Source organism: Phocoena sinus, chromosome 3 (assembly GCF_008692025.1).
Source record: "Phocoena sinus isolate mPhoSin1 chromosome 3, mPhoSin1.pri, whole genome shotgun sequence".
NCBI lineage: Eukaryota > Metazoa > Chordata > Mammalia > Artiodactyla > Phocoenidae > Phocoena > Phocoena sinus.
This window is the reverse complement of record NC_045765.1, coordinates 98,798,158-98,818,257: the sequence shown is the minus strand read 5'-3', so window position 1 is coordinate 98,818,257 and position 20,100 is coordinate 98,798,158. Positions and strand designations below refer to the sequence as shown.

General features: G+C 37.5%; 1 pseudogene; it reads right to left on the bottom strand.

Annotated features, from left to right (window-relative positions):
* Positions 1-16,806: 16,806 nt before the first annotated feature.
* LOC116751071 lies at positions 16,807-19,893 on the bottom strand (annotated as a pseudogene).
* Positions 19,894-20,100: the final 207 nt, after the last annotated feature.

The following is a 20,100-nucleotide window of genomic DNA, read 5'->3' as shown; positions in this document are numbered from 1 at the left end:
ACAGGGTACCGGAGCTGGCCTAGATTTTGTCTCCAAAGTACATAACAAATCCAGGTATGCTTCAGATGATCATCAGTAAATACTGGGGGGTACAAATCTGTCAAATAAATGAGGGTGTATCACCTGACGAAGCACATGGGAGTCTGAATCAGTGCTGATGGGCAGGAACCTCCAGAGATGTAGCAGCAGCCAGAATACCTGATCCAATTTCAGGGGGTAGAAAAGCGTATTCCGACATCACGTGTTATTCTGTGTCCTGGCAAACTTCAGTTCAATTTTAAAGCCTAGGTTTTAGAACTCAAAAGTTTTGGGTTTGTTTTCTGTAAATCAACCAATGTAATTTTCATAAAGTAATAGATGCTCCAAAGACTAGCTGACCAAATGGTACAAGGAGAAGGGTTATGGGAAATAAATGTATCCCTCTTGTATGTGAAAATAGATCCCACTATATCAGGAGCTCCTAACTGGCAGGCAAAACACATCACCAGAAGATAGGTGGCAATGTGTAGATCAGAACTGAGTTAGATATAATTCACTCTGGAACATTAGGCTCCCTGCTACTCATTTGCACCCACGTTTGTAAAAGATAAAGGATAACAGAACTTATGGAACAAGTCAGGGCTTTGGAAGACATTACATTAGGGATAAATGCTTCTGTATTCCATATTTATCAGCAAAACCTGACAATGTCCACATCAAAAAGCAATAACTTACTGGCCTCCGAGGTAAGTTTTTATTACTAACCCTCAGAGAGCTTGGTTTCAGAAAGATGTGCAAGACACTTATCCTACAAGGTTGCTTTATATTCCTTGGTGCTAACTTTACATGTGGATGACTTGCCTCAGAAGTCTCACCTCTTGGCTTCTTGACTACCTACCCTTTCACAATATTTTCCCATATTCTTAACTCAAATGCTCTCTCTCAAGATCATCACTTAGACTTGTCATCAGCAGCAATTTGCCAGACCTAATTTTGTCACTCGATTACTCCCTTCCTGCCCTTAATTTACCAGCTTGTGTTCCATTGTTAATTATTACAATTACCTGGTAGAAATACGTTAAACTATCTTGCCCTTTTTCTCCCTTCATTATGCTCATTTCACAGTGCTGGCTGACCCCAGAAATCTCCCTTCTCCACTCTTGCTGCCTGCCACTGACCATAGCTGAAAGAACACCACACCAGGTTGACTGGTTATATTCCAGACCTTAATTCTCAAATGGATGCTAAGAACTACCCAGAGATTCTACTCTATTTTCCTTAATAAATTCACTATCCCATTGTCTATGGTGACGTTTTTTTTTTGTTTGTTTGTTCGTTTGTTTTTGCTGTACGCGGGCCTCTCACTGTTGTGGCCTCTCCCGTTGCGGAGCACAGGCTCCGGACGCGCAGGCTCAGCGGCCATGGCTCACGAGCCCAGCCGCTCTGCGGCATGTGGGATCTTCCCGAACCGGGGCACGAACCCATGTCCCCTGCATCGGCAGACGGACTCTCAACCACTGCGCAACCAGGGAAGCCCTGGTGACTGTTTTTATAACCTCTGTTTTTCATAGCCTCCATGCTCTAGTCTCACCTATTCCCTTGCTGATGACCTTGACGCAAACTTCATGGAAAAACAAGACTTACCTTGCCTCAAACATGTTCTTCCCCACTGAAATGAAAGGAAACTAATCCTTCCTTCTACTTACACTTTGTATCCCAGCCCCTATTTGCTTTCATTTTTCTCTTTCTCTTGGCATCATTATCTATCAACAGCTACAACAGCTACATACATTCTATCCAATATATGCACTCTAATATGTCCTGTGCTTAAAATGGTCCCCTCGTTTCTGTTTCCCTTTTAATAAATATTCTGCTTCCTCACTTCCTACTAACTACGCAGTCCTCACAGTCTTGCTTCTGTTTTTCTTTCTATCACTATAAAACTGCTTTGTCAACATGACCAGTAACCTCCATTATACCAAATCCAATGTATACTTCTACCTTCCCCTTTTACTTGATAGTTCAGACTTGTGGATCCTGCTCTGCTTGGCTTCTCTCTCCTCCATTGGCTCAGCTGTCGTCTCACTCCCTTGGGTTTCCTCCTACTACACTGCTTTCTTCTCAGTTTCCTTTGCCCTCTTGCTCTTTTCTACCCATCTCTACCTGGAACCTCTTTTGTTTTTCATCTACACTCTCTCCTTAGATAATCTCAGGTGCCTGTAAATTTTAAGTGTCACTTCTATGCTGATGACTAACAACTCTGCACCCAGCATCTCTCCTGAGTTCCAGTCTAATGGATCCAATAGCCTATTCAACTTTAACACTTGGATGTCTAATAGTAAACTCTCCTCAAAGAAGGTCCCTTTCACACTCTTCTCCCTATTAGAAAAAGGTACAAACTTCCAACTCATTTTTTTAGGATAAAATCCCAAGAATATTTCTGGTTCTTCTCTTTCCTTCATCATCTAAATCCAATCCACAGTCCAACAGTTCATCAGCAAATCCTGTTAATTCTACCTTCAAATACATATATAGAGAGAGAATTTTAAATTTCTCTTAATACCATTTTCACCACTCAAATCTAAATAATCTCCTCTCATCTGGACACTATTTTAGACTACTAAACTTGTTTTCCTGTTTATCTTCTTGCCTTCCCAATCAATTTTCCTTAAGAAGGTCAGAATAATCTTTAAAAAGATAAAACATTATGTAATTTATCTGTAATTTATTACTTCCCACTTAAATTACAGTGACATTTAAACTCTTCTGTTAGAACAGCATCTAAACTCCTACCATGGCTGAAAATGTCCTGCAATATCTGGCCCTGCTCTCCTTTATCTACATCTTGTATCACTCTCCGCCTTGTTCACTAAGCTCTGTGTAGGCTCTTTTCCTCTAATATGTGAAGGCATTTTGTATCATAGGCCCTTTCATTTGCTTTAATCCTGCCTAGAATGTCTTCTCATTCCTATTTCCAATGGCTGGCTACATTCTTCCAGGTTTCAGCTAAAAGGTAGTTCATTCTGAGAGGATTTGTCTGAGTATTCCTTTGAATGCTTTATTGAGCCCCCCTACCCCTGATTAGCACTATGATCAATAACTTTAGCATGTCATCCAGTTTTGTTTTCTTGCAAAGATTTACCATATCCAATAATCATTGTGTTTAATTTCACTCTTTCTCCATCTACTAGGATATAAGTTTATGAAACAGCATGCTGATCACTGCTCAGTATTTAGTACAGTGCCTGATATAAACAGTGTGCCAGATGCATAAAGTTCTGACGTTAATCCATGACCTTATTTTTATTTCACATAGCATTTTTTTTATTAAAATTATTATGTTTTAAATATCCAAACATGTCATACATCAGTTCCTCTCACCTGGAATATTAGTATATAATAACTGATTGCACATCTTTAAAAACTTTCCCCTTCTGATTTGTTCTCCATAGCAGCCAGAGTGAAAATTGTAGATATATTTGTACAAAATTTGATTATATTTAATTTCACTCCAGCAATATGCAATTTACACAAGTGATGTATTTTGCTTGCTTTTTATTTCTAACATTCTGCACAGTGCCTGATATCTAAAGATGCTCAATAAATAATTCTTAAAGAATGAATAAGAAGCATCATACACACTGATTTAAAACTATATTACAAAGCTATAGTAATTAAACCAGTAAGGACATAAAAACAGACTTTTTTTCAATAGAAAATTGAATAGAGAACCCAGAAATAAACCCACATATATGTGTTCAATTAATTTATGACAAAGGAGCCAAGAATATGCAATAAGAAAAGAACAGTCTCTTCAATAAATAGTCTTGGGAAAATTGGTCAGCCACATGCAAATGAGTGAAACTGGACCACTATCATGCACTATATGCAAAAATTAACTCAAAATGGAATAGACTTGAATATAGGACCTGAAATTATAAAATTCCTAGAATAAAACATAGGTGGGAAGCTTCTTCACATAAGTCTTGGCAATAATTTTTTTTAAATGTGACACCCAAAGCAAAAGCAACAAAAGCAAAAATAAACAAGTGGGACTATATCAAGCTAAAAAGCTTCTGCACAGCAGAGGAAACCATCAACAAAATGAAAAGGCAACCTAGGTAATGAGAGAAAATATTTGCAAATCATTTTTCTGATAAGGGGCTAATATCCAAAATATACAAAGAACTCATACAACTAGATAGCAAAAACAAAACAAAAAATCCCAACAATCTGATTATAAAATAGGTAGAAGATCAGAATAGACATTTTTCCAAAGAAGACATACATCCAACAGGTACATGAAAAGATGCTCAGCACCATTAATCATCAGGGAAATGCAGCTCAAAACCACAATGAGGTACCACCTCACACTTGTCAGATTGGTTATTATCAAAAAGATGAGAAATAACAAGTATTGGTGAGGGTGTGAAGAAAAGGGAACCCTTGTGAACTCTTAGTGGGAATGTAAATTGGTGCAACCTTTTGGAAAAAAAGTATGAAGTTCCCTCAAAAAATTAGAACTAGAACTACCATATGATCCAGCAATTCCACTTCTGGAATTACTTTCCTATGGTGTATATCCATAGGAAACAAAATCACTATATGAAGAGATATCTATATCCCCATATTCACTGCAGCATTATTGACAATAGGCGAGACGTGGAAATAACTGTGTCCATCGATGGATGAATGGATAAAGATGATATGGTACATATATATAATGGAATATTATTTAGTCATAAAAAAGAATGAAATCTTGCCATTTGTGACAACATGAATAGACTTCAAGGGCATCATGCTAAGTGAAATGAGTTAGACAGAGAAAGACAAATACCATGTGATCGCTTTTATATGTGGAATCTGGAAATAATAATAATAAATTTTAAAATGCAAGCTCGTAGAAACAGAGAAAACTTTGGTGGTTGAAAGACGCAGGGGGTAGGATATAGGGGGAATGGGTGAACTGTTCTTTGTTTCTTGTTTTTAGTTTAAATAAACTTAATAACAGATTTTTAAAAAACCCAGCCCAGCAGGAATCTGGGGAAGGTAGGGAAATAGTCTAAAACAAGATCAGAAATCAAGGGGATTGTGAATGGAGGCTATACTAGTTTAGGGCAGGGCAAGACATGTCTCCAGGTCAATTCTCAAAGTCCACTGGAGTGCAACTACTGATTAAAAAAGAAAAAAAAGAAAGAAAATGTAGTTTTATTTTTGGCTTTTTTTCCCGCTACTGTTAATCAGTATTGACATGTAAATTTTTGATGGTGAGAGACATTTCACTACTGTAGTGTAGTACACTATTATACAATAATAGGGAACGTTATGTATTATCTTCCAGATTCATGCCTGTCCCACCCTGAAAAAGCCAAAGCACCCCCCAATTGTCCATCTATCTATATCTTATATAAAATGAAAACATGGGTTATTATAAAGGAATTCCTTCCTTTTCAGAGATAACTTTACATAGCAAGGCTTCCAGGTACATTTAGCTTATGGTTTTATTTATATAATTTAGTTTACCCTAACTATTCAGAAATGTGTGACATGAACCTAATTCTAAGCAATTCCAATTTTGTCTTAGATAAAGGTATGTCTTCGTACACTACAAGGAAGCTCTAGGCATAACTACTACATAGCTGACATTCCCACAAGTCCATTTCAACATTCATTCTCAGAGATTACAAAACACAAGAATAAATTCATGTAACACACTAAAGAAATTTCTGTTCCAAATAACTACATCATAGAATTATCCGGAGATCAAAAAATGAGAGGGAACTTCACCATGATTTTTCCTAAAAGAAATTACCTACTGCCTGTCAAATTTTGCTCTATTACCTCCTAGAATATTTATATCATATTTCTTTGGAAAAGCAAGAATTAACCTTATGCTCAAGGACCAAATGTGTTTTCCTTTCTGTTACCTACTTTCTTGTATCTTTTAATCTCAGAGTGAAGATATAATCTTTCATAAAAGGAATGTACATAGTTACTGTACAATCAGTCACTACTCTGATTATATAAAAGTAAATTAGGGACTTCCCTGGTGGTCCAGTGGTAAAGAATCCACCTTCCATTGCAGGGGACGTAGGTTCAATCCCTGGTTGGGGAACTAAGATCTTACATGCCACGGGGCCACTAAGCCCAAGCGCCACAACTACTGAGCTCGCGCACCTCAATGAGAGAGCCCACATACTCTGGTGCCTGTGCGCCACAACCAGAAAGAGAAAACTTGCAGGCCACAACTAGAGAGAAGCCCGCGTGCTGCAACGAAAGATCCTCATGCCTCAACGAAGATCTTTCATGCCCCAACTAAGGCCCGACGCAGCCAAAGAAATAAAGAAAATAAATAAATATAAAAAGTGGTAAATTAACAAGTGGAATTGTAATAAAAGGTACAAGAGGGGAGCTTACCTAGGTGATGTATTGTTGTCCAAAGTAGTATTTATTTATTTTTTTGCCACTGGGAAAAGTATCTATGAGAAAATATTTGAGCAGATTCCTTGACTGAAGAAGAAATTCACTACCTTCTATATTCCTAAGCACGGGTCTTTGAAGTCATCTAAAATAAGCTAAAGAGTATCTAACTTAAGGGGTTAGTAAGATTTGTGTCCATGTAGAACAAGTCAGTTACAAACCTACTTCCCTTTATATTTTTTAGAAACACTGTGTCTCACTTCAGAAGGGATGCAGGCATCATAAAAACCAGAGTCACAAGATGTCCTTACACAAACATTTAGGAATCCAGTAACTTCTGATTTAAATGGTGCTTTGAAGAGAAGGGAAACATGAACGACAGTTTAAATTCTGTTTCTACCATGAATGTCTCTGGAATAAAACCAATAGTACTGCCAAGAAGCCACAGGTGTTTAGTACTGCACAAAGAAAAATATAATTTTGGACAGCGCAGTGACAGTTCTTCTCTTCCTCCACTAATGTGCTGTAAGATTAAGGGTTAATAGAAGTATACACTATAACTACATAATGTTGGGTTCATTTTTCTTTCAGATTTACAAAAACCTTTTTTGCTCCTGTACTTTTAGGGGCATGGAAAAAAAATGAACAAATATAGTTGATGCTTTTGCCTGTTCTCTTCTCCCAACCTGGAATATTTTGTCCCAGGAAATCTCCACCTAAAAAAATCATATTCAACTTCTAAAGGCTAACTCAAATGATGCTTCCTTGATTACTCTTACCCAATTTCTCAGCTAAAACTGATCTCTTTCTCCCTTGAACATGAACAATATCTTTTGTTTAAAAAATTATTTGGGGATAATTGTAGATTTTCATACAGTTTTAAGAGATAACATAAATAAATATCATGCACCCTACACCCAGTTCCATCAATGGTGATGTCTTGCCTAAATATAGCACAATGTCACAACCAGGAAGTAGGCACTGATACAATCCACCAACCCTATTCAGATCTCACCAGTTTCATATCCACTCTTTTGGGTTTGTGTGTATATTTGACTTTAATTTCACCACATTTGTAGATTCCTGTGAACACCAGCATAGTCAAGATGCCAATAGTTCCATCATGAGGACCCTTTGTCCTACATCTTATAGTCAAAATCAAAATTTTCTCTTTCTACATCAGTCCCTGGTAACCACTAACCTGGTCTCCATCTCTGTAATTTTGTCATTTAAGAATGTTATACAAAGGAAATCATACAGTAGGTACCCATTTGGGATCAGCTTTCCTCATTCAGTGTAATTCCTTTGAAATCCATCCAAGTTGTGTGCGTCACTAGTGGTTCTTTTTATAGCTGAGTAGTATTCCATGGTATGAATATGCCACCATTTGTTTACTCACTCATGTATTGAAGGATGTCTGGGTTGTTTCCATTTTTTGGCTGTTACAACTAAACTGCTCTCAAAATTCATGTACAGGTTTTTGTGTAAACATATGATTTTATTTCTTTGGAATAAATGCTGTAAGCAAAAACATTTAAAAGTTAAGGAACTAATAAAAGATTATTAAATGCTTTTGGAAATGGAAATTTGAAGTTTCTAAGGAACTGAGTAGCTATGAGGAATAGGTATTGTAGTGTTTTTTCTTAAGTGAAAAAGTATGTTCTTTTATTCTGAAACTTTTCTGTTTTTTATTTTTTCTGTCATGAAAAAAATTTAACCTCATATTATAAAAGATTACCAAGACAAGGCTAACTGCACCAATGATTCATAAATATTCCAGTATTTGGTAATAAAATATGCTCAACATTTGGACATCAAGTAAATTAATTTGACACCTGACTAGAACACAAAAGCCTTGCACAATTTTCTTTCTTTCTCTCTTTCTCTCTCTCTCTCTCATTAAATCAGTCTTATGGTTCTTCTTGCTGAAATTCATAATTTGTTTTGGTATTCATCACAATTTATTTCATATGGCATAAAGTATAGAAGTTGTTCAACAACTACTTCATAATGAACATTGAGTTGATCAAATTTGGTTCTATTTAGAGAGACAATATTGTGATCATGGCTATTTGCTGAACACACAACCACAAATTAAGAAATGGAGTTAATCTAATTATTTGCTATGCATTCTAAAGAACACAATTTTTTGACCTTTTTATGAACAAGTGAATTATCTATTAGTTGCAAACAGCCAGAGAATTATTGCTGATCTTGATGTTTCTTAAGATGCTTGTCAGCCAAGGCTAGATCCTTTATGCCACATTTTTTTTCCTGTGGAATGTCTGAGGCAAATTTCCTAGTGAGACACAATCTTTGCTTCCAATTTACTGAAAAGAGGTCCCTGGCGGCGCAACAGCTGGGCCCGTGAGCCATGGCCGCTGAGCCTGTGCTCCGCAACGGGAGAGGCCACAACAGTGAGAGGCCCGCGTACCGCAAAAAAAAAAAAAAAAAAAAAAAAAAAGAATGAGCCCACTCAATGTAAATGTATATCCCTTTATCTCACTACACTTTTATTTTGATTCTTATTTTCTATGACTTCTTAACCAACAAGAAAAAGTTACATATTTTTTTCTTCCAATTTTGGAAGGTAATCCATGCCTTAGATTCCATACCTTTATTATTCTCTGCTCTCCTTCTTCATTCAGTTTCTCCTTTTCTGCCTTCAAATATATAAAAACCTCATTCTACAAATTTATTTTATTTAGTATTTTTAGCCTTTATCTCCCTTTTAATTATCAGATTTCTTACATGTGTGGTCCACAGCCTCAAGTTTCACTTTCTTTCCATCTAATCTTTTTTTTAACCCTCTGAAATGGATTTTTCATTCTCAACACTCAGGCTAAAATGATGATTCCATATTTGATAACCACCATCTCCTTATTCCAAAATCATCATCACCATCATTGCCATCATTACCATCACCATCGACACCATGGGCATCTCTATCCTCAGGCTGCCTGACACCACTTTCAGCAATGGTTACTGATTCCATCCAAAAAATTTCCCCCTCAGTGGTATCTAGAAAAGTTTGTTGTTTTACTTCTAAGCCATATTAAAGTTGTACTGTTTCTTCTCCATCTCCATTCATCTCCATGAATCTCTAAACTTCTTTCAAAACATATGTTTTAAAACATAAATGAGGTAGTCTAATTAAGATGCCATTCAAAGGAAAGTTAGGCTTGTGTTCTGTGACCATGGGATAAGGGCCTTACAAGGAACAAAGCACCAAAAGGGACAGTAAGGCCACATTCATTAAAATACGTTATACTTTATTGAATTCCTAGAATATACCCTGAATGAAAGCACCACATAAGACTTTTTTGTAGCATTAGAAAAAAAGAAGAATTTGAGAACAGAAAAATTAGGGTAGATGAGTCTGTTACAACTCTTTTCTCCTAGAAAGATAAACATTAACTGCATATATACCAGTCTTAAAAGCTTTCAAAGTGCTTCATTCTGAATATTTGATATAGATTTATCTTGACCTAAACTCTATTTAAATACAGATTGGAAGGGAGTGTTTTGATACTCTTCTGGGTCACAGTACCTCCTTTTGCAGTGTTATCTCAAGATCACTTAAGAAACTAAATTCACTTGTCAGAAATATACTCTACACAAAACAAACAACAAAAAAGTAATCTTTACAAGGAAACCAAAAAAACCCCCCAAAAACAAAAAAACTTTGTTTTTCATCCCAAAGAATGAACCAAAGCCATTTCCATGAGTTTGAAAACTAAAGCCATCAAAATGAGATATTATCCTGTGTAAAAGGAGAAAAACACAACCTTGGATATATATGATGTTCACTTTCATCTAATAGAGTTAATATAAATCTTTGCGGCTGTTATCCTGAAGAAATGAAATCAAAACGATGAATATAAACTACTGAAGTTCCTCATATAACAATGACCCCTTTTGGTCTTGCATTTCTCTCCCTACACCCACCTTACTTTTACATATCCCGGAATGTAATAAGCCTGCCACCACTAACGTTATAAAGTAGTAATTGTTCCTAATTGGTAGGGAGGCGACAGACCATTGTGGTAATGTTGTGAAACTGCAAGAAAGGAGGAGTGAGAACATTCACAGGCCCAGCAGTAATTATCCACTAATTTGGCCTGTTTGTGTGGGGACAGCTCATTATAGCCCTTAAGAAACCTCAGAATAAAGAGGGAAAGTAGGTAGGAGGCAAGGTTAAATAATTAGTGTTCAGCAGATTTTTTTTTAAGATTCAAAGAATAGGATTAAACGCAGGAAATGTGACTAGAGTAACAATTAAGAAATGGTAGAACGTTCTGAACTGAGTTTTATGTTTTCGTGGGAGTAGGGGTATTTAGGAACCCTATAATATGGCATAAAAAATGACATGTCACTTTTATTACACACTTTCAGTTATGACCCTGGTCATCCTTTACATTTTATGGTGCCAATCTCATGCTTAACAAGAGATTTATTCTTGTGAGTTCTAAAAAAAGATTTTCACAGTTTTCATAAAATGATGTATAAGAAAGTTTTCATACTGTTTTAACATTTGTAGAATTGGGGGCTGAAAACATACTTATCTGTGCACACATGTGCACGTAGCATACAGACTTTGCAAAGGAATTGTTATTCACCTACAACTTTGTTAGTAAATGAGAATTCCCAAATTTCTCACCTATATATATCTAATGCCTCTATTTCAAGCGTAAAGTATGCTTGCTCTTGGTTATATATGTATATGTATACACACATATATTTGATAAATAATTGATCTGTATATAAGGGTTTTAAAGATTCTCTAAGGCTATCATTTTTAACACTCTCCTTAAAAGAAGCATTATTATTCCAATCAACTTATGTGATTGCAATTAAAGCTTTTTTGTCCACCTAATAGAAAGGGACATGCAATGGATGAATGATTTTAAGTTAAATGAGCTCTATAATATGATTCAGAAAATATCTATGTATCTCTTAAATATATTCACACTGAAGGACTCTGGGAAAAGTTTTAAAATGCTATATATTCCATCCTTTTGCTAAGTGGCAAGAATATAGCTAAATATAACATAAAAGTAGAAGCATGTAACTAATCCAACAAATTTAAGCTAGAATATGATATTAATGTAACAAAGATTATATATTTTATCTCTATGTGCGTTAGATAACTTTGCCCTATCGTAATTCAAAACGCACTTCCCTGAACCAAGAGTAAGGTTAGAAATGTATTCTGCTGTTAATAAGGGGAATTATAGGGTGCCAATATGAGTAAATTAGTAAAAATTATCACCAATATTTGAAAACAATTCAAAACATAAGCCACAAGTCCTATCTACTAACAATTAAGCATTGTCTTAATTTATGAATAAAATAACTGCAGTGTATGAATGATTGCATTCATTATTATTTTCCTTTTCTTTTAAACATTTATTGGTATCTTTCAATGAATGGCATGTTTTTAACAACGTAGCAACTCCTAAAGCTCATGTCATATGAAACTTTAAAAAACAAGAACTTATTTGTATACTGGCTTTGCAAACTTTTTTTTTTTTTGTATTCCATTAGACTATTTGTTATCCAAATTGTTTTTCTCAAGATCACTTTGAAGACTACCAATAACTCCATGCCATGCCATTTTTTCAACTTGTACTTTTGCTCTCCTTAAATGTCCTCCCTACAAAAAATTTTAAAAAAAGTTAACCTAATTTCCCATCAGGAAAATTAAGAAGAAATGTTTCCATTTTTTCAACCTATAATAATTTATCAGTAAAAATTTTAGGTATTATGGATGTTGAAGAAATTTTTCTAAATTCCAGCTTTTTCTCCCTAGCATATGGGGAAAAAAATGTGATAAGAAAGTAGAAGAGCCAGAGGTATTTCATTTACCACTTGCCTAAGAACTACTTACTGCTACTGAACTCCAATTTCTATGGATACAACAGATTGTATATGCTCAATCTGCAGTCTGAGCAACAACATCTTAGAGAATTAATATTTGAACATATTCTTAGATTCTTAGGTTTGCTAGTAATATTTTCTCTAAAATTAAATGAGCACACAGATTTAATATGACGTTTTATCTGACCCATTAGAATTGTCACTTTTATTGATCATAGAATAAAGTCCTTATCCTTATTGTAATACTTCTAAATGTGATCAATGTAGTTTTTGTGTAGTTCTAAACTGGTATATTATAGATGATTACTATAGAACATGCCAATTCTCACCAATATTCTGTTGCACTCCCTTACATTTTCCATCCTTCCTTGCAGTTATCATGGGATCATGTGCCTAGTTCTGGCTACTGGGCTGAAAGTGAAAGTTTTAAGTGGCATTTCCAAAGAAGTTAAGAGAGGATGTATGTAATACACTCTCTATCATCCCCTAGTTTGAAGACACTGGAAAATACAAGGAAGTATGACAGCAACACAATATAGAGCAATGTAGAGCAGTGTACTTTCCCATCAGGAAAATTAAAAAGAAATGTTTCCATTTTTTCAACCTATAGTAACTTTTTTAGTAAAAATTTTAGATATTATGGATGTTGAAGAAAATAAACATTTCTACCCGTATAACTAAAAATCCAAGTAAAGAAATAAAAAGATATCTGAAAACCACTGAGGCAACCAGTACTGGAGGGGGCTTTAATCCAGAGAGAAGGAACCACAAATGAAGAGCTGACATTTTGATAATAGCTTTTCCCCTGGAATATTTGGGGCTTTTTGTAATTAATTAATTATTATTGTTATTATTATTACTACTATTATTTTTGGTGATGGCCAAGAGGCAAATAGTCCATCCAGGTGACTAAAACAAAGAAGCAGAAAAACTGGTGGAACTTTTTGCAATCTCAAGGGGCTGGAAGGATAAAATTGTAGTTTGGAGCTGTTTAGGCAATAAATGATTTGAAGAGTTAAGATCCTGGAGAGAAAAAGACATGTAAGTTTTAATGCTCAGTTAGATTAATAACTAGGTGACTTAAGAGAAATGATGGATGACAGAAGACAAAGGAATGCCATATTTAAAGTACTAAGAGAAAATAGCTGCCAACCTAGAATTTTATACCTTGTTACACCATTCTTTACACATGAAAGCAAAGACATTAACAAACAAAAATTGAAATAATTTGTCACCAGAAAACCAAACTAAAAGAGATGCTAAGTGGAGATCTCCAAGCAGAAGGAAAATGATCCTGAACAAAAATATGGTAATGTAGAAAGAGATAAAAGCAATGTAGAGAAGTAGAGAGTCAATATATAAGTAAATAAACATGGATATTGACTTACAAATTATAAATTTTATATTGGTCAAAACTATATGCATAATTAAATTCATGACAACAATACACAAATATTGAAGTGGTGAGAAGTAGAGTTATTGTGTTCTGATTTCATTATATTTTCATACATAGTAGATGTACTAATTTATAGTAAACAATAATGAAGCATTAAATGCATGTTTTAATCTGTGGTGAAAATAATATATAAATAAGAAGCTAATGAAGGATAAAATAATAAACATTATTTAATCCAGAATAAGACAAAATGGGGAATTCCCTGGCAGTCCAATGGTTAGGACTTGGTGCATTCACTCCCTGGACCTGGGTTCAATCCCTGGTCAGGGAACTAAGATCCCACAAGGAATGAGGAGAGATCCCCCCCCCCAAAAAAAATCAGAGTAAGACAAAATGGAAAGAAGCTATAAATAGCTTGACAAATGGAAAATAAATACAAGCATACCTCAGAGGTATCTCAGGTTTGGATCCAGACCACCACAATAAAGTGGGCAATAAAGTGAGTCACGCAAATTTTTTAGTTTCCCAGTGCATATAAAAGTATGTTTACATGACACTGTAGTCTATTAAGTGCACAGTAGCATGTCTAAAAAACAATGTATATAACTTGATTAAAAAAATACTGCTAAAATATGCTAACCATCATCTGAGCCTTCAGCAATCATAATCTTTTTGCTGGTGAAGGGTCTTGCCTCGATGTTGATGGATGACAGTTGCTGAAGGCTGAGGTGGCTGTGGCAATTCTTAAAATAATACAATAAAGTTTGCTGCATTGATTGACATTTTTTTCATGAAGGATTTTTTTTCTTAATTAGATTTATTCCTAGGTAATTTTTTCTTTTGATGTGATTATAAATGGAATTATTTTCTTAATTTCTCTTTCTGTTAGTACATTGTTAGTGTATAGAAATGCAACAGGTTTCTGTATATTAATTTCGTATCCTGCCACTTTATCAAATTTATTGATGATCTCTCGTAGTGAGAGGCATATTGAGGATTCTCTATGTATAGTATCATGTTACCTGAGAACAGTGACAGTTTTACTTTTTCCTTTCCAATTTTGATTCCTTTTCTTTCTTTTTCTTGTCCAATTGCTGTGGTTAGGACTTTCATGACTATGTTGAATAAAAGTGGCCTTTGTCTTTTAACCTTCCTAGTAACTTTATATGTGGTTGCTTTACTACCTTTACTATGTATTTGTCTTTACCGGTTAGCTTTTTCCTTTCATAATTTTCATGTGTCTAGTTGTGGTTTTTTCTTTTTCACTTAGAGAAGTCCCTTTAACAATTCTTATAAAACTGGTTTTGTGCTGCTGAGCTCTTTTAGCTTTGCTTATCTGTAAAACTTTTGACCTCTACATCAAATCTGAATGCGAGCCCTCACGGCTACAATATTCTTGGTAGTAGGTTTTTTCCTTTCATCACTTTAGACACATTGTGCCATTCCCTTGTAGCCTGCAGGGTTACTGCTGAATAGTCAGCAGATAGCCTTGTGGGAGTTTGTTTGTGTGTAATTTGTTGCTTTTCCCTTTCTGCTTTTAATATTCTCTCTTTAAGTTTTGCCATTTTAATTATAATGTGTCTTGGGGTGATCCTCTTTGGGTTGAACCTGTTTGGGACTCTCTGTACTTCTCATACCTGGATGTTTGTTTCCTTTCCCAGGTTGACGGAGTTTTTAGCTATTATGTCTTCAAGTATGTTCTCTGCTCCTTTCTCTCTCTATTCTCCCTCTGAGATTACTGTAATGCAAATGGTAGTATGCCTGATGTTGTCTCAGAGGTCTCTTAAATTGTCTTCATTTCTTTTTACTTTTTTTCCATTTTCTGTTCAGGTTCAGTGATTTCCCATACTCTGTCTTCCAGCTTGCTGAGGAGTTCCTCTGTATCATGTAATCTACTGTTGATTCCTTTAAATGTATTTTTTATTTCAATTATTACATTCTTAATCTCTGTTTGCTTTTTCTGTATACCTTCTAACTCATTTTTCTACTTTAAACTGAAACCAAACAATTTATTTGTGCTAAATGAACAGAAATAATGCATTCAAGATATACTTCTCTGTACACTGCACTCGATTTTACTGGGCAAAATAAGCAGTCCTCAGTGATATTGTGTTCAGCAATAAAGTCCTCAGCAATAAAGTATTTTGTGGCCATTATGCTAAGATATTCCTATAACGTTTATTTCAAATAGTATTTTCTAATAGTATTTTGTACCTTTAAAATATTTGTTTGAACTCTATTTTAGGGAAACACAAGTAAAGAATGGAAAGGGGAAATAGCTGTTTTTGTTACAATCACACTGTCTTCTGCGGCAGAAATCACACAGCACCTTCTAATCAGTCATAACAACCACTGGTGGTAGGACAACAGTTATCGACTCACGTGAGAGGGGTCCAGTTTGAGGAGGCTAACTTCAAGGATAAAGAAAGAATCATACCTGGATATACAATAATTATCAATCCCATGCATGTGGAAAAGATATAGCCATGTGATCCAGTACTTCAGGTGATCTGTTTTACAAGAGACATGGATGTTGGGATATACTGAAAATAACCCATACAAAGTGTATCTGTAGAAAGCTCTATTGAGCATTGTCTTTGGTACTGATCCATCTAACTTCCCATTTTATACTGAGTGCTAGATTTTCAAAGTTCTGAATTGTAGTGCTGAATTATTGGTATGCTTGGTAAACACCATTATAATGGGAGGGGAGGGGTAATAACAGCTCAGTAATTTTCTGCAAATTCATGGAAAAAAATAAAAAGATATCCTTTTTTATTTTCCAACCTAAAAGCCAGGAAAACGAAGCTCTGGGGCCAGGCAAACATTGCACACTGCTGCTGAACTACCAAACAGTCGAACAGCCAACGTCCCAGCCAGGGAATGTGCACACATGTAGATTCAAGTAAAACACCGAAGGAAAAAGTCGTCCATGTAGAGTTGTAGAGCCACAACACTGGTTGCGTTTCCGACACACATTTGCAACATAATGAATAGTGAAGCCTAGATAACCTCAGTGCAAATAAATCACATTCATATGCCAGGGAAAGAAGCCTTTGGCGTTGAGCTGACAGCTCGGCTCCACTGTACAAGAACGTGTGCCGACATGAGGTTCGGACTAAGCACATGCATTAAGGCTGAGAGGAGGGGTGAACCGACTGTTGCAAGAGGGCAGGCTGCAAGGTGCCTGCTGAGGGGACTGTGGGCTGCGTGGGTGGTGGAGATGGAGGTGGCAGTGGCTGGACAGGGGTCTGTGTGTTGTGTGACGGAGGTAGCGTGGGCCATTTGAATTGATCAGGACTTGCTTCTCTGCGGTGAAGGCCTTGTGATACCGTGGAATGCTCCCATATGCTGCACATGAAGACCTGGGATATTGTCATAAGATATTCCAGCTCTAGTCAGTGAAGTTGGTGGCATGAAACCAAGTGTGTGACTTGCATACGAGAGACTGGGTGATATCGGCCGGCTTTAACTGGCAGAAGGTGTGTAAGGGATCGGGCTGCACACAATGTGAGGTCTTAATCCTTGTGCAGACAGCTCCTTAAAATACCTTTCAGCATCCATCTCTAAGCTGGACTCACTGTCTGAGAGCTGTCGACAGAGGGCCTCTCTCCTCTCCATCTCCCTCTGCAGCTTCCTCTCAGGTCCTCTTCCCTCATGTGAAGTTCCTCCTCCAGATACTGCGCCATTATCTCGGAATGCTGTAACTGGGCAGCACTCAGTTGCTTCTTCAGCTTCTCCAGTTCATTCTTTAAAGACCTGATGTGTCGCATCACGTTTTCTGGAGGGTCGATCTACACGGAGATGTCTCTAGGCAATGGGGGAGCAGACACCGGCTGGTCTAATTTCTCCTGCAGGATTCGCTTTTCAGCTTCAAGTTCCATCCTTTTCCAGAAACGATTCACTCGTGCTTTTTGTTCCTGTTCCAAAGTACTTTCAAGGTCAATCTTCTCTCGTCTCAACTGTTCTAATGTAAGCTGCTTAGAAATGGTATCGTTCTCCAGTTTTTTAGTTTTCTTCATCAGTTTGCTGACCTGGAATTCCTGCTCCAGATGCTGTTCTAGTTAGGCTTTCTCATGCTGCAACTGTATCAATTTTCTGGAGAGCTCGTTAGTGAGGAACTCTTCTTCCTTCTCGTAATTTATAGCAAGGGTTTCTTTCTCCTTCTGCGAAGGCTGAATTTTCTTGAATAAAGTGTTACTGATGAATTCTTCTTTCCGCTCAGCCTGGGCTTGGATGGTCACACTGGCTTTGCGCAAGCCATGCTTCTCCTCCTGCAGTGCCTTGCACTTGAGTTTGTAGGTCTCCAGCTGGACCTTGAGCACCTTGTTCTGCTGTAGCGAGGCCAGGTGCTTGATGAGCTCCTCCAGGCTGAAGGGTGAGATGACAATGCCCCCTGCTCCAGCCACTTCCCACCACTGCCGCCTCTCCCGCCGCTGCCGCCGGAGGTCAATGACTATATCTTCTCTTTGTTAATCTTCTCACTGTGTTCATCCATTCTTCTCCTGAGTACTTTGATTATCTTTATGATTTTTACTTTAAACTCTTTAGCAGGTAGATTGCCTATCCCTATTTCACATCATTCTTCTTCTGGGGTTTTATCTTATTCCTTCATTTCCATGTTCCTCTGTCCCCTCATTTTACCTAATTTGCTATTTTTATTTCTATGTATTTTGTGGGCTCCTTATGTTTCCCGATCCTGAGGAAGTGGCTTTTTGAAGCAGATGTCCTATGTATCCCAGCAGCACACTACTCTCTGCTCACTTGAACTATATGTCCTACCTGGCTACAGGGCCCTGTGGGTCCCAGAACTGGTGTTTTGGTCTGCTTGTGGGTGGGACCAGGACCCAGGATTTCCTGGGGCTGGTGCCTACCCACTGGTGGGTAAGGCTGGTCCCGGAGCTACTGCCAGCCCACTGGTAGGCAAAGCTGGGTCCCAGGGTTTCTGGATGCAGGGCCCTGGGGGTCCCAGAATTGGTGTTTTGGCCTGTTTGTGGGCCCATGGGGTCCTGGGGACAGTACCTACACACTGGTGGGTGAGACCTACTGGTGGGCTGAGTCAGGTCCCAGATCTCTGGCTGCAGGGCCCTGGAAATCCCGTGGCTAGAGCTGGTGTATGGAGCCAGGTCCTGGGCCCTCTGCTGGACAGGGCCAGGTCCTGGGGTGGCTGTGCACTCAGGGGGTTTCAGGGTAACAGGCCTGCTGGTGGGTGGAATTGTGTCTCGGCCTGAGGCATCCCAGTACTTGTACTGACAACCTGGTGAGTTGGTCTGGGTCCTGGTACAAATAAGCTACAGGGAGGATTCCAGAATAGGGCTTGCCAGCATCAGTGTCCATGTGGTAGAAGGAGCTCCTCAAAACCACTGATGCTAGTGTCTATGTTCCCAGGACAAGCCCCAGCTGCCTTCTGCCCCTCCACGAGGCTCTTCAAGATCAGCAGGTGTGTCTTACCCAGGTTCCTTTCAAATTACTGCTTCTTCCCTGGGTCCCAGAGCATGTGAAGTTTTGTGTGTGCTCTTTAGGAGTGGAGTCTCTATTTCTCACAGTCCTCTGGCTCTTTTGAAAGTAAACCCAACTGGCCTTCAGAGCCAGTCATTCTTGGGGCTTATCTTCCACGTGCAGGACTCCCAGGCTTGGAAAGCCACATGCGGGGCTCCAACCCCTTGTTCCTTGAGGAGAACCTCTGCAATTGTAATTATCCTCCTGTGTGTGGGTTGCCCCTCCTACCTATCTTGTTGTGATTCCTTCTTTACATCTTTAGTTGTAGAACTTTTCTGCTAGTGCTCTGGTTTGTCACATAAATAATTTCTCTGTAAATAGTTGCAATTTTGCTGTCCTTATGGGAGGAGGTGAGCTTAGGGTCTTCATACTCTGCCACCTTGGCCACTCCATCTTATCTTTATGAACTGTTTTTCTGTAGCATGCAATGCTGTTTGATAGCATTTCACCCACAGTGGAACTTCTTTCAAAATTGGAATCAATCCTTTCAAACCCTGCTGTTGATTTATCAAGTAAGTTTATGTAATGTCCTGAATCTTTTGTTGTCATTTTAAGAATCTTCACAGCATTTTTCCAGGAGTAGATTCCATCTCAAGAAACCACTTTCTTTTCTCATTCATAAGAAGCAACTCCTCCTCTGTTACAGTTTGATCATGAGATTGCAGCAATTTAGTCCCATCTTCAAGTTCCACTTCTAGTTCTCTTGTTATTTCCACCATATCTTCAGTTACTTCCTCCACTGAAGTCTTGAACCCCTCAAAGTCATCCATGAGGGTTGGGATCAACTTCTTTCCAATCCCTGTTAATGTTAATATTTTGACCCTTTCCCATGAACCATGAATGTTCTTAATGGCACCTAAAATGGTGACTCCTTTCCAGAAGGCTTTCAATTTACTTTGCTTGGGTTCATCAGAGGAATCACTATT